Genomic DNA, 15,017 nt, shown 5'->3' with positions numbered 1-15,017 from the left:
TACCAGCAAAGTAAGGATTTCATCATCCAAAAATATTGAAAATATAGTAAAAGGATCATTAGTTTCAATCATTTCGATGACTGAATCATTTATACCCGGAGGTTGAGTAGGAATAAAATCAAAAGGGTTTAAATTACCGTCAACTTCATGCCACACTATTATACCATTATTTAATAGCTGTATCTCTTCTACTTGTTTCCTCGTCTTGTTCAATGTTTGTAGGAAAGTTATTGCACGATTACTGATTGATCTTTATTTTAGTCACTAAACTTGTTTCCATTAAGGTTGTGTTCATCTTCAATATGACTTCCAACATCTAACTCAGATAAATGAAATGATGGGTCATCACCGTCACTTAGATTTCTGAAAACAATCAACTCACTTTCACTGCTACTAAAAATATAATTCAATTCTTCACGTATTTGTTATGAATTCATTGAACATACTAAGCAATAAGGTTAAGCTGAACGTGATTCAGCAGTCACCTAACCTGTTTCCGTAACAAACAACAAAACCAACACTAGTAAACAGAGTGATAGGTGCTGCCCCTGTTGGGCAATCTTTGAACTACGACTTACTTTTACATCCAAGGACCAAACCGACACATAGAGCCTTTAGTTATAATGATATCTGTGAAGACAAAATATACACAGAAGAGGGAACATAACCAAATTGTGTGCATAAATTATATACACACGGGCTGAGTAAAAACTTTTGTGTGTATAAAATATGTACATATGGTAGCGAACATCAAAAACTGTTAAAAGCCCTTGGACCAATTGTAAAGTCATGTTTTTAAAGCCCGAGAGCAAAAGTGTTGAGTAAATTCCAACCTTGCAGTCTTGATCTAACAGTTCAGCTGGATTTTTTGATAAATTTAAATCCCTAACCAAGTCATTTAATTCACCTTGTGATATAAGATGTGGCTTATTGGAAGATAATTCAAAATCAAAATCATTGTTGTCTTCTTCAGTACTGCTCGATTCTTCATCGCTGCTTTCGAAACATACATTCACAGGTGGCTCAGGAACTGGAATAATTTCACTGTGAGGTTCAGGCCTGATTGCAGATTGGAATAAGGGATATTTTACAGTATGTTTAGATTTCTTAGAAATTCCAGACATACTTGTTAAACAAAAGTAATGACAGTTACATGATCCTTTGGTTCACGCCAAACCATAGGTTGGCGCCAAGCCTTCTGTGTACCTTTCAACCATCCTCTTAAATATACAGAACAATTAGTTCATACTATATGAGGATCCCACATCTTATCCTGATCACCAATTTTACACTGGAAGTACAAATGTTATGCATTTTTAACTAAAGGTGTAATGTTTTTTTTATTTGATATTACAGTAAACTTACCACATACATAACACAATTTCGAGGCATTATGACACTGCACTGCTAACAAACTTAAGACAGTAATAAGTCTGAATAAATTAATTCATTCCTAAACCTAGTGCTTAATGCAAACAACACAGCTGTGTTTTCAGCTACATGTTTTGACCTGCACAGACATGATTAATCTTGTCCATGAAGGCTCACTCTTCAGTGTTAGATATGATGTCATAATATGTGACTATGATAAGATTTAATTCTTTGTCTAGTATTGTTTATTATTTATAGCTTACAAATTATGTTACTAAAGTTAAACAAAAAATGAGCTAACAAATTACAATATAGGAGCTTAAAATGCGAACTATATGTTGAAAAATGAAAAAAATCCTTTAATTAAACATTTTTTCAAAAAAGTGATAGAAAGATTCCGAATTCATATTCGTTTTCAGCATCAAAAAACAGATTAAAATCATGTATTGCATGTTAGGAAATAAAAATTATGTTTATCATTGTAATTATATAAACTTGTTAAAAGAAATCTATGCATTGAAAAATTATGAACTAAATTTTATAGTAACTAAAACAACAATTTTTTTAAATTTAAATACTGGTCTGAACACAATACTTACATAACATTGTTTATACTTTTAGTTTAGACATAATATTTCAAATCAATGCTGGTATGTAACATTATATCATATAAAATTAATAACAAAAAATGGAGCAAATAATTTATAAATTCAAGACCATTGGAATATTATCAGCAGAATAATTCAGTATAACAAAATCAAACTTAAACATAGTTTTTACAAATTTTAAATACTCTGTAAAATTGCAGTTAATGAAAACATTGTGGTAAGCCAAATTCTCATTCAATAATCGTGTTGTCAATTTACTTTCAACATCTTGATAAATTTAGGATTCACTAATTCTACGTTAACTGACTTTTTTCTCATATTTCAAGTAATTTTTTGACAGAATATTGTTGCGTGTTCGCGGCTTGATCAGAATATTGAGAGATTAACAATTGAAAATGTTTATATAATTACAATTTATTGATTTAAAAACATAAGTAAAACAAATTAAATCAATAATTATAAAAATAGTAATAATAATAATAGTAAATGACTATCATAAAACAAATAAAAAAGGGTGTAATAATAATAATCAGAATAATAGTAGTAATAATAATATTATCAGACAGTAAAATAATCTCACAATAATATCTAGAATAATGGCAACAGTAAACAATAATAATAATCATAAATGTCAGTAATAATTATAAACAGAGATTACATACAAAACAGAATTTAAAGTAATCATCAGGATTTATTCACAGGTAGATAAATAATGAAAACTAGAATTCAGTCACATTGACAAAGACAAAGCATGATCGCTAGTCTTAACACTTTTCACCACTAGTCTTGTATTAACAATAGTACAGTAGATAAGACAAGAATAAAGTTCTTTAACAACAAATACCTTTGCTGTTCACAAATAAAACTACCCTAACAGTTTATGAATGAAATTTAGTACATTACTTGTTTCACTTATAGCCTTGCAGTAACTCACAGAACCATTACTTGTGATGTTACCTTAGTTGCGCCAACTTAGTTCACTTTAAAATTTGTGCCTTCACTGACCTCGCAGAATACTCTTACAGACTGATTTGCAGAACTCCTACTGCAGACTTCATCTCGCAGATTCATATCTACAGACTCTCCTCGTGGAACTGATGTAACATCTCGCTAGATTGATTTGCATAACTGATTTTTAACTGGTCTTCTCAGGAGAATTTATACTCCTATCTTCTTTACCTGCTGGAACGGACCCAACACAAAGCATAAGAACAATCAACTGAGCCCTTTGTTCCCATGCATTCCTTGCCTTAATCTGGTAACTCTTCTCACAATACAAAAATTTGTTCACTGTGTGTCAGTGGGTAGTATTACAAAAGATGATTGTTAAATGGGGCTGTTACCTTTACTAAAAGGATTTTTTAGCTCCTTTCTGGATATCTCCCATTATTATATTTTCTACTACTTTCTTCTTAATTGGCAGGAATCCTTTACTCAGGTCCACTATACTGGTCTTGTTACAATAAATATATTCTGTATTCTCCTTAAATGCTGGTTTTAACTGTTTTTTGCTACTGTTCTGTTTCGCATTACTCCTTGTTAATTTTTTATTCTCATTTCTCTCTGATCTCTTTCTATGCATTAGTAGTTTTGAAAAGAATTTTATTGTGTTAATTTTTTCACCCTTTACAACTTATGTTACCTGCAAAACTTTCTGCCTCGTAGTATAAAAATTGAAGTTATATTGTGATTATTAATATTGTGTGACAAATTTTTTGTTTCAGTTGTTATAATTTCATGCCATATTAAAGATTTACCACCTTTTTTTTGATGTTTGAATTACAGCAACCCTCTGCTGTGAACTATAACTAGAACCTCTTTTTAATAATATTTTGTCTGTTTTTTCAATAACAAATTGGATGATATAAATCTCATTCTGAGTATGATCTGTAATGGATATTTATGAGCATTTGAAGAAATATTTAAGTTAAAAACAGCCTGTAGATACAAACAAATCATTTACTTTTTTTTCTGCCCATTGCAGTTTTCTCTTTAAAATGTTTTACTCTTGTTGCAAGTGTCCTTTAAATAATTATACACCATTGCCTCAGTTTCATTAGTAATACAGTGAGCTTGATTCTTATACCAAATAAACAATTTCTTTATAAACCATTTGGAGTGTCCAAATTATATAATCCATGTTACAGATTAATAAACTGATATTAGCCATTCCAGTAGAAATCAGCAAAAGCATCTATGTTGATGATTTGGCAATTGTGTATGCCAGCAACAAGACTGCTATGGTGAAATAAAAGTTACAACGAGCGATTAACGCTCTAAATAAAGTTGCAAGGAATAATAGAATCGAATTTTCACCAGAAAAAAGTGCTGTGTACACTTTTGTAGGAAGAGAATTCCTCACTGAAGTCCTATTTTGAGAATCGGCAACAATCCAATACAATACAAGGCCAATGTGAGATTTTTAGGACTAGTATTGGATAAATCCCTTACGTGGGGATTACATATACAGGACTTGAGTGATAGATGCAAAAAAGCCCTAAACATTATAAAATGTTATCTAATATCAATTGGGGCTCAAATAAAGAAATATTATTGAGACTATGTAAGGCATTGGTATAATCGAAACTAGACTACGGACGTATTGTATATTCATCCGCTAGGAAGTCGCATTTAAGAAAGTCAAACGCAATTCATAAGAATAAGCGGAATAAGATATGCGACAGGCGCTTTCCGCACAAGTCCGGCGACTAGTCTAATTCCGAAGCCGGAATAATGCCACTACATTATAGAAGAGAGATCCTTTTACTAAGATATGCAGCAAATATGGGCTTTCCTGCCCATATAAATAACAAACTTTTTAACAATCATCCTACGGTTTCATTATACGAACATCGTGCTACCTATGCCGGAATTAGGTACCAGGAATTAAGAAGAAAAAACGAAGTTGCTATTCCAGAGACATTAGCAATTTCTACTAGAGAAATACCGCCATGGCTCTTGTCAGCGGTAATTACAAGGTTGGATCTCTCTCAGGAAGAAATAAAAAAGAAGCCAGGAGTGATCATGCAACAGGAATTTTTGGCAACCGTCAGTAGTTACGAAGAACATATTAGAATTTATACTGACAGTTCTAAAACTGTACATGTGTTGGATGCTCCATATATGTAAATGGAGAAGCCCATTTTTGTAAACTGCCAGATATGGCCAGTATCTATACGGCAGAACTTCCCATACAGGACTGGCATACAGGCAGGACTGCCATACAGCAAGCTCTTCGGTACACAGAACACTATTGCTAAGAGAGAGTGCTAATATGTTCCGATTCGGAACAAGAACATTAAGGATGTCCTAATTGCAAACATCCTGTCCATTTTATACATTCTAAATCAACGAGGACAGCGATGTATATTTGTATGGATTCCAGGTCATGCTGGCATTGCAGGTAATGAAAGCGCAGACGAAGTTGCCAGAAAGTCAACAGTCTGCGATGTTTTGGATGCAATTCCTGTAAGGGTGGCAGATGTTAAAAACTGTCTTACTAACATAATAAGAAACAAATGGAATACTGATTGGAGGAGTTTAAATACAAAATTAAACTCAGTCAGTTAAAACTTCTCCGTATAAATGGAAAAGCGATGTGAAGTTGACTCGCCGAGAACAAGTGGCTGTGACTAGACTTAGAATCGCTCACACGCGAATAACAAATTCATATTTGTTAACCGGCGAAGAGAGACCAATGTGCGGTGTTTGTAATAAAACACTTACATCTAATAGAAGAGTGTATGTACCATATATGAGGATCTCATAAAGAGGTTCCTGCTAAGAAATGACATTGCTGCTGATCTGGATAATGGAAATGAATAAAAGATAGTTGCGTATTTACACGCCAGTGGACTTCTTAGAAGTCTGTAAAAGTGAAAATTTAAAGCTGTGTTATACAATCTCTAAGAGGTAGTTTTATATATATAAGGGAGTCTCGAAGCGTGGCACGTATAGTGACGGGAGGTAGCCCTCTTGCTTAGGCCACACTGGCTCGCCTGCATTCAAGAGCAGTGAGTCGGGTTGTGTCCAATGATGGCACGGGGGACCCTCAAGGGTGGACTGAGGGCGCGAGACTATGGGTAAGCGCAATGCATGCCTGTAGCCAAGTAGGTCAGGACCGGGAAGAGTAGCCTCCCCGCCGAGGAGTTTTTGGCCGTCCTGAACAGATGGTCAGATTGCTCTTATGACGCTGGGAGGACCCCGATCGGTCTCGTCCTACGGGACTGTTTATAGTGGGGAGCCAACTGCTACGGCATCCTGGGACGACTGATATACTGCTTAACGGTGGTTCTGGTCGTCCCGAGGGTGCTTAAACAAATTAATAAACGAGACAGGTAGAAGGAGATAATCGTATTGTAAAGACATGTATTTTCCATTTATGTTTCTTTGTGATATTTTCTCATATTTTTAAGATTGGGGCCCTTTACACCCCATATGTGTTGTTTTTGTTTATTCTTTTAGATTAATGTTATGTGTACTTTGTGTTTTTAAATAAAAATGAAAGGGCTCTTTACACCCTTACATAAGACGACCCTGATGGTGATAATATCCTCTTTTTTAAGAATGTGACGATGGCTAATGAATTTAGCAGTCGATGCCCATAAAACCAAGAAAAAAAAATAATAATAAATATCTGTTGTACTAATAATTTAGTATTAGTAATTTTAACACAAAATTTTGGTATTATAATTTTTTATAATGTGTCTTTTTGGGTACCACCTTGAGAAGCTCGTCGTACCACCAGTGGTATGAGTATCACAGTTTGAGATCCGCATTTTATGAGAATAAAATAATCCCTACAATTACAGTCTTCTTAATGAACACAGCTAGTAGCAAATGATTTTTAAATTACTTTAACAGGTATTTATAGTAATTTATAAATGTATTTTTGAACATCAAGCAAATAAACATTTTATTTTTGTCAAGGCCTTGTGTTGCCATTTTACAGGCAATTCATCATGACTGGATTAATTGTAAAGTCGCTGGCATTACTCCTTTAGCGGCGATACTCATGAGTGTGCCGCGGTTACTGTAAAAGTATGAATATACGTAATTGCATACTTACATACATCACTAATAATACTCATAGTTAGGTATTATAAACGATTCTTTTAAAAATATAAATAATAAATACGTATTGAGAGTTGGAAAACTTACATAATGAATATTAAGTCTTGGTAGTTGACTTATATGGTTTTTAAATAAGTTTACGCTTTATATTGGAACTGCCTAAAATGACAATTTTATTTTAATTTTTTACTTTTATTTCTTTAACCCTAAAGTCCCGGCTAATAGAATGTTTTTTAGTGTTTCATAATATTGCTTAGTTGTCAGTTATGTATTTTCCTTTCTTCACTTTTTTACAATGTTCTTACGTTTTCCGTACTAATGATGATTGTTTAACAATTGAAATGGTTATTACCATTTGATTATAATCAAACCAGGTTTAGATTCTAACTAAAATTTCTTTAACATAAGTTAAAAAAAAACAGTTTTTTTTCAGCGTAATCTCTTTTTCAGTTTATTGGCTTTTAAAGTTTTATATTTTTAGAATTTGAGGCAACCTTAAAAAAGTTATCTGTATGAAGCATCTAGTAAGAAAAAAAATGTAAATAAGATACACCTGCACCTTAATGAAAATAAAAAAAGAATTTAAGGCAGGCAATTATGACTTGAGATTGTTTACAGTACGGTAATAACTAATTCATTACTTCAAATTTTTTAACAATAAGTGTACTTCTGAAATTTCACGTAAAAATATTTTGAATACTAGAAACACTATGACATACTTGCACCATTACACTAAGTACAATAATAAGTAATGATGACAAACAAAATTTCAAATATTCTGCTAGCGTACGTCATTTTAAGTTTAATAAATATATACTAAAGTTAGCTAGAAGAAAGCTCTATAAAGTAAAACAAAAGAATCATCGGGAATTGATGAATTTGATCTTATGTAAAACTTTAATATGATTACAAAATAATTAATATATTACCATTACAATTGAGAAACTCTCGAATTTTGAAGCCGAAGAAAAATGGAGTAACTCTTGTCTCCGACACCTCCTATCTCAGCTGATCGACCATTTGTTTAATGATGAGCATTCTATTCTGGCTTCTCATCAGTTATGTTTCTCAGGAACATTAAGAGAAGATTGATCTCAATCAATCCTTAGTAATAGAGTAATTATCTACATCATTAATTTTATTAGAAAAAGAAATCGTTTACTGTTTAAGGGGAAAAAGTAAATATGTGTCAACTGTAAAAAAATAAATTATGTTTATCTTTGCAATTATATTTGCTGTTAATCATACAGATAATGAAATTGGTCTAATAATGTTACCTGTTGTTTCGATTAGAATTATAATAATATTTTCCTTCATTAATAAAGTCTGAAGAAATAGAATTCACGAGTAATTGTAGTTCGTTTTTAGCGTAACTAATAAAGGAAATTCGTAGTTTTTCTGGAATAAAAATGGAAAAGTAAAGAATAAAAAGAGAACTTTAATTTCTCTGCTGGAAAATTTCTAAACACTTCTTTAATTAATCTTCTGAAAATTTCCACAAAAATGAGAATCGAGAAACAGATTCGGCTAAATTTGAATGTATTCTGTGTGTATTTTTTAAAACTGTTCACTAATCTGAAGTACTGTAAAGTTTTATATCGAATTTTCAGGATTAATTTTACCTCATAAGAGGTTACACTGCTTGAAAAAGTATCGGTTTATAAACTACCCGAAACCTACTTATATAATGCAATTATGGGATTTATAAATAGGTCTTACTCTTATGAAAGTGATGACCAGTCATAAGTTTTTATCGTTTTATTTATTTTCACTAAAACACTATTTAAAAATAACTGAAAAGTTAATACTGGTACTTAATAGTAAAAGGATTTCTTAAAGAAACATCGGTATTTTACATCGGTAAAATGAGATTCTTTTGCTCTATTTCGTGTTATTCATTATTCCTCTGGTTATTATTGTTGTTATGAATAGAGGGATGTTTCGAACAAGAGCATTCATTGCTGAGGGTCGGGGGTGTGAACAACCGGCGAACCTTTTCACTTGACAACTGCGAGCGACAAACAAAACGGCGGCATCCTTTTATTAGGTATTGAATGTGCAGTCGGACAAATGCATGTTTTACAAAACTGGCAGTTCGTCTATAGGTTGAATGTAACAATCTTTGGGAGGTCCCCTATTACACCGAATTATTCTGACTTATATTTACGGGTGTAGACAGCTATTATATGAAAGCTCCGCACGATCAACACTTACAGATTGTACAAAAACGCTAGGTTTTTTAAATTTAAGAGTTGTGAAAGCTTATATTTTCATACGTCGGATACGTAGTAAAGCAACGGACGGATGTAATGTTGATGTTGATGATAAATGTTTAAAACTTCTCATATTTGACAATGGTTATTGTCACCTAATTTACAGTAGCTGACCGTTAATCTGTTTTCAAGATTTTACGAGTAATTTCAATAAATTAACAATAATATTTACCTTCTACAAAACTTTTATCTTATTCTGTTGTTTTTATTTTATATCTAGTTATATGTAATATATTTTATGATTTATTATGGTTATAATGAAATCCGGCCATTATTGTTTATTTTTATTACAGAATTACCAAATGCATATTTTTAAGTCGCATCAATTACTAAGGCCATTAGCGACTGAGTGGGAGTTAACTTGCTACAAATTTTCCAGATCTCAGCCGATAACTAAACCCAAGAATAAGGTGTAGCGATTAGCATGCTATTTCTGTGCCACCGAGTTGTGAGCAACTGCGTGTTATTATTACTTTTGTATTATTTTTTACGATCGACTAGCCGAAGGAAGTCATTAATAGTTTTTTAGCTTATACTACTTCTTTTTGATAAGTACGTTACACGTACATGTACGAAGTAACTGTCCGACGGTTAGCGTATCGAGTAGTACGTTGAATCGTAGATCACCTACTCTTGAGTTCTATTCCAGGCGAGCGTTCATTTATTTATTTATCATTTCATTCATTAAATATTTTTCTTTAAAATATTACTAAAAGGATGATAAAAAACAAAACACACATAAAGCTCATAATAATAAAAAAAAGTAAAAAATACTGGGTTAACTTACGCCTAAAAATAACTGACAGACATGTAATAACATTCATTAATACTTAAAAGAACTACTAATACATTGTGGGAAATGACCGTTTAATTATATCGCATTACCATAAATGTTTTGTTAAAACTCGTGACCAATATTAAAATACGATCAAAAATTAACTGAACTGATTCTTTGTTAATGAAATACGAAATAAATAGTAAAATTATCATAAAGGTATATTTTACATTCATGTTTTTCGTTTATATGCAGAAGACTTGACCAGACCGCATAACCAGCCTCGCAGACCGCCAAAATGCTTTATTGATGGGATGGATAGTTTAGCATACCTACCTACTTTACATTACCTGGCCTAGGCAAGAACGTGTGGGATACCTTAGTTTGATTGATTCCACGCGACATGTCAGGTATGGTAGGACAGGCTAGGGAGGTCATGAGGTTGGACTGCTGAAGGTGGTAATGAGGTAAGTCAGAAGACGAGTTCCGACGACTCCACGGAATCGCGACAAAGCCGAACGAAACCAGGTGTGATATTTTTATCTTTATAATACATTCCAGTATATTATTTCTTTAAAGTCTTATTATGTAGATTGCTATTTTGAATTTGACAGATTTGTAATATCATTCATTAATACATAAAATTACTATTAATTTTTTTGGGAAAGGAACGATTAGTTATATCGTATTAGAATCGATTTTTTTTACAACTAGTTGCAAATATTAAAATACCATCGAAATATAACTTTCAATTCATTGTTAATATAATACGAAATAAAAATTAAAATAATTGAAAAGATCTATCTAACTTTCACTTTTTTGGTTTATTTTCAGAAGAATTCGCTCGACCGCGTAACCAACCTCGCAGACCGCCAAAATGCTTTATTGGACAGGATGGATGGATTAGCATACCTACCTACCCTACCTTGTCTGGCCTAACCAAAAACGGGTGGCTTATTTTTACTTCGACTGATTCCGCGCGACAGGTCTGGTATGGTAGGATAGGCTAGAGAGATCATGAGGTTGGAATGGTGAGGGGGGTCATAAGGTATATCAGAAGTAGAGTGCCGAAGACTCCAGGAAGACCCGGCAAAGCCAAACGAAACCAGGTGTGTTGTGGTTATTCCTCTAATACATATTATTATGTTACGCCTTAGAACTATTTTTATGTAGAATGCTATTTTCTAATTGACAGACATGTAATAACATTCATTAATACATAAAAGAACATAACATTGTCATAAAAGTCATAACATTGACAGAAGTTCTTCAGAACAAGCATAAAGCTATCTATTTTGAAAACCGAATTCCTTGCAAACCTAATATTTTGTTTTACCGGAGAAATAAAAAAATAATGACTGCGGATATCGATAATTAATATAAACGTTTGTAAAAATATTTAGTATGAAAGTAATTTCGGTTTTGTAGTGTTAAATAAGAGTAAATTTTTTTAAAAAGAAAGAATGAATTTTAATTAATTTTATATTTTCCACTTTGTGCGATAATCCTTTGCCAACTTTCTGACGCCTTTCGTGATTCCGCCCTCCCAGAACTTCTGGTCCTTATCAGCCAAAAACCGAACCAAGTGCGATTTCAGGTCATCATAATTAGTGAATATTTTGCCGTTCAAAGAGATTTATAAACTCTGAAATAAACGGTAATCTGATGGTGCAAGATCAGAACAATGTGAGGGATGAGACATCACTTCCCAACCGAGTTTCAATAATTTTCCACTAGTTACCAAAGATGTGTGAGTGTGAGGCTTTCCATTGTCTTGGTGGAACACGATTCCTTTGTTATTTTCCAATTCTGGTCGTTTTTCTTTGATTTCTCTAGTTTCATTAGCTGTTGACAGTAAACATCTGAATTGATCGCTAGTTACATTGGAAGCAGCTCGAAATACACAAAACCTTTGTAATCCCACCAAATTGACAACATGATTTTTTTTTTTTTTTAATGAAATTCAGCTTTTGATATGGCTTGTACTAGTTCATCACGCTTAGACCAATAATCTGTTTTCGTTTAATGTTATTGTAGACGATTCATATTTCTTCACCAGTAATGATTCGTTTCAAAAAAGGGCGACTTCATTACGTTTGAAATGCATATCGCAATATTGATTTGTTAAGCGAATCTCTTTCAATTCATGCGGAACCCCAATATCAAGTTTCTTAACGAGTCATGTGATTTTTAATTTTTGTGTGTGATACATTTAACCTCCTGGCAATCTCTCACACAGTTAGATGACGATGCCATTCAATGACGGCTTAGATTTTGGTCTTCAACTTCAGTAGATCAACCAGAATGTCGGTCATTTTTGAAAAATTTCCAGAACAAGAGTTTTTAAACCAATTTTAACACGTGCGTTCTGTTATGCAATCACACTACAAACTTCACATAACTCTTTGTGAATGTCAGCAGCTTTCTTGCCTTTATGGAAATAAAAAAGTAGAATATGTCGCAAATGTTCATTTTTTCATTTCATTTTAAAATCGACCATAAACTAACTGGTGAAAACAAAATTAAGCGTAATTTGCTTCTAAAGTATGCTAAATTGACAACTATCAAATGCCAGAAGATTCATAACATTGACAGAAGTTCTTCAGAACAAGCATAAAGCTATCTATTTTGAAAACCAAAATTCCTTGCAAACCTAATATTTTGTTTTACCGGAGAAATCAACAATCGAGGAAATATTCATATCATACATAAATGGGTGATTATCATTATTAAGTCGGTCGACATTTCCTTATTATAGTTTTCCAACTAAAAAAACTATCGCCGAGTTGTCTAATAATAATCCCACCAAACTGACAGTATGATTTTTTTTAATGTAATTCAAGTTTCGATGTGACTTATGCTGGTTCATCACACTTGGAGCACGATTTTTTTTCGATTTATGTTATTGTAGACGATCCGTTTTTCATCACCAGTGATGATTAGTTTCAAGAAAGAGTAATGAATTAACTTTTGGATTTCCTTATTTTGATTGATAATAACATATAGAAACCTATTAAAAAGTTACACTCTTATTATAACAGGGAAAGATACGAACAAAACGATATGAATCAAGCTATGTTTAAATCAGAAGATACAGAGACTATTTAAAACTTTTGCCTATTGCATAAAAATTAAGTTAAATTGTAGTTTAATATTTGTACTAGTACAGTTTTGCAATGTTTCCTTAAATGGTAACATTTATTCTGCCGTTCTAAGACAGCTTCCGGTAGCTTTTATTCTATCAGTTACTGTATCCTTTTTCTTGCAATGTACTGTTACCAGGAAATGGTAATATTTCAACATCTTATTTCAAATAATGCAGAAGTTTACGACAAAGGTAGAACGTTAATCTTTGTATTTTATTTGTATGAATATATTTGGCAGTGATGGTAATATAAAAATAATAATAGTTGGTTACGTAGAACGTTTTAGAAATTGGTGTTTACACCAATTCATTCTCTCTATAGGAGAAAAAATCCGTCTTTTTAGATATGACACCTATTAGCTCCATTTAATCAATACTGCCAAAAATAGAATCGAAGGTCGTTAATAAAGGAGTGGAATAATAAAACGTGTTGGTAGAATTTTAGGTACCTGTATTTTTGATTCTCTCAACAAAACACATATAATTGTGTTCATTTATATTCTTTTACCAATTTTGTAACTTGTCAATTTTTTGCGTGCATTTTTAACTTTTAAATAAGTATGCAAAAAATTAGTGGTTTATTGATCTAATATTAGGAATGATACGTTTGAAAGAGGACTCTAGTGTAAGGAAAGATCTGTTTAAAACTGCTGTAATAAATAGATATTAAATATAAACGAAGATAAATTTTATTTTAATTTATAAATGGCCGAGAAACAAAGTGAATTTAAATTGGGAGGCGTCTGTTTAATTCTGTAGATAATTTAGTCTACTATGAGATAACAGAACCTTTTCGAAACTTTAACTTACTTGCTGCAGAAATATCCGTTAGGAAGAAATTATAATTAAGGCGAAAGAAATATTACTTGGAAATTTAATTGAACTACTTTCTATGCTCGTGGCGAGACTAGGTTAAAAATTCCGATATTTGGTAGTCATTATCGCAATAAGGGTTATTTGTGAAGAAGACTTCTTTTTGGGTAGCAGCATGCGCTTTAAAATTTATATTTATATATTTTTTTCAATATGCCTTGCAGAACAGAACTTTAGTGAAAAAAAAACTTTAAGTCTGCTTTGAAATGTGAAGAATTGCTGAGTTTTTTATATGTTTTATTTTCAGGTATACTTTTAAAAGCTGATAATCAAACAAGCCCGTTAGCGGTAAGTATGAAATACCTTAATCTGTTTTTTTACGTAACTTATTGAATGGATTGTTTTTTTTTTAAAGAAAACAAGGGTTTGGTTGATTAGACAACAGTCTTTGAGTATTTTTTTGCCTTCAAAGATCATAATTTACTGAAAGTATTTCTGGAGAAGCTATTCTTCTATTTCCGACGATGTTATTCTGTTTTCTTAATAATTTGTTCCGATGAGGATGATCTTGTTATAAAAAGAAAAAAACTTTAATAAAGAAAAATTATCAGTTTTCAAATATATCTTAAAAAACAATAACTTATTTTTTATCGTTCCACTCTAAATTAACTAGAGAAGAAGAATAATACTTCACCATGCAGAAAAATTAATACTTCACATTTGGAAATATTTTTAAGAATATCAACATTAAGCTTCATAAATAAAAATTGTTAAAGGTAGAATAACATCTTCAGTCTGTCTCTCTTCTTAGAAAACAACAGTTTCTGTTAACATTACAGCCTGTTTAAAAAGTACAATAACTATGTCAGTTGGTTTTATTTATTGTTGTCAAGCAATAGTATTATTTGTAATCTGATAGAATAATAATAATAATAATAACCCGTGAGAGGTTTCCTGTC

Source organism: Lycorma delicatula, chromosome 1 (assembly GCF_047948215.1).
Source record: "Lycorma delicatula isolate Av1 chromosome 1, ASM4794821v1, whole genome shotgun sequence".
In the NCBI taxonomy this organism is placed as follows: Eukaryota; Metazoa; Arthropoda; class Insecta; order Hemiptera; family Fulgoridae; genus Lycorma; species Lycorma delicatula.
Note: the sequence above shows the minus strand (reverse complement) of the source record.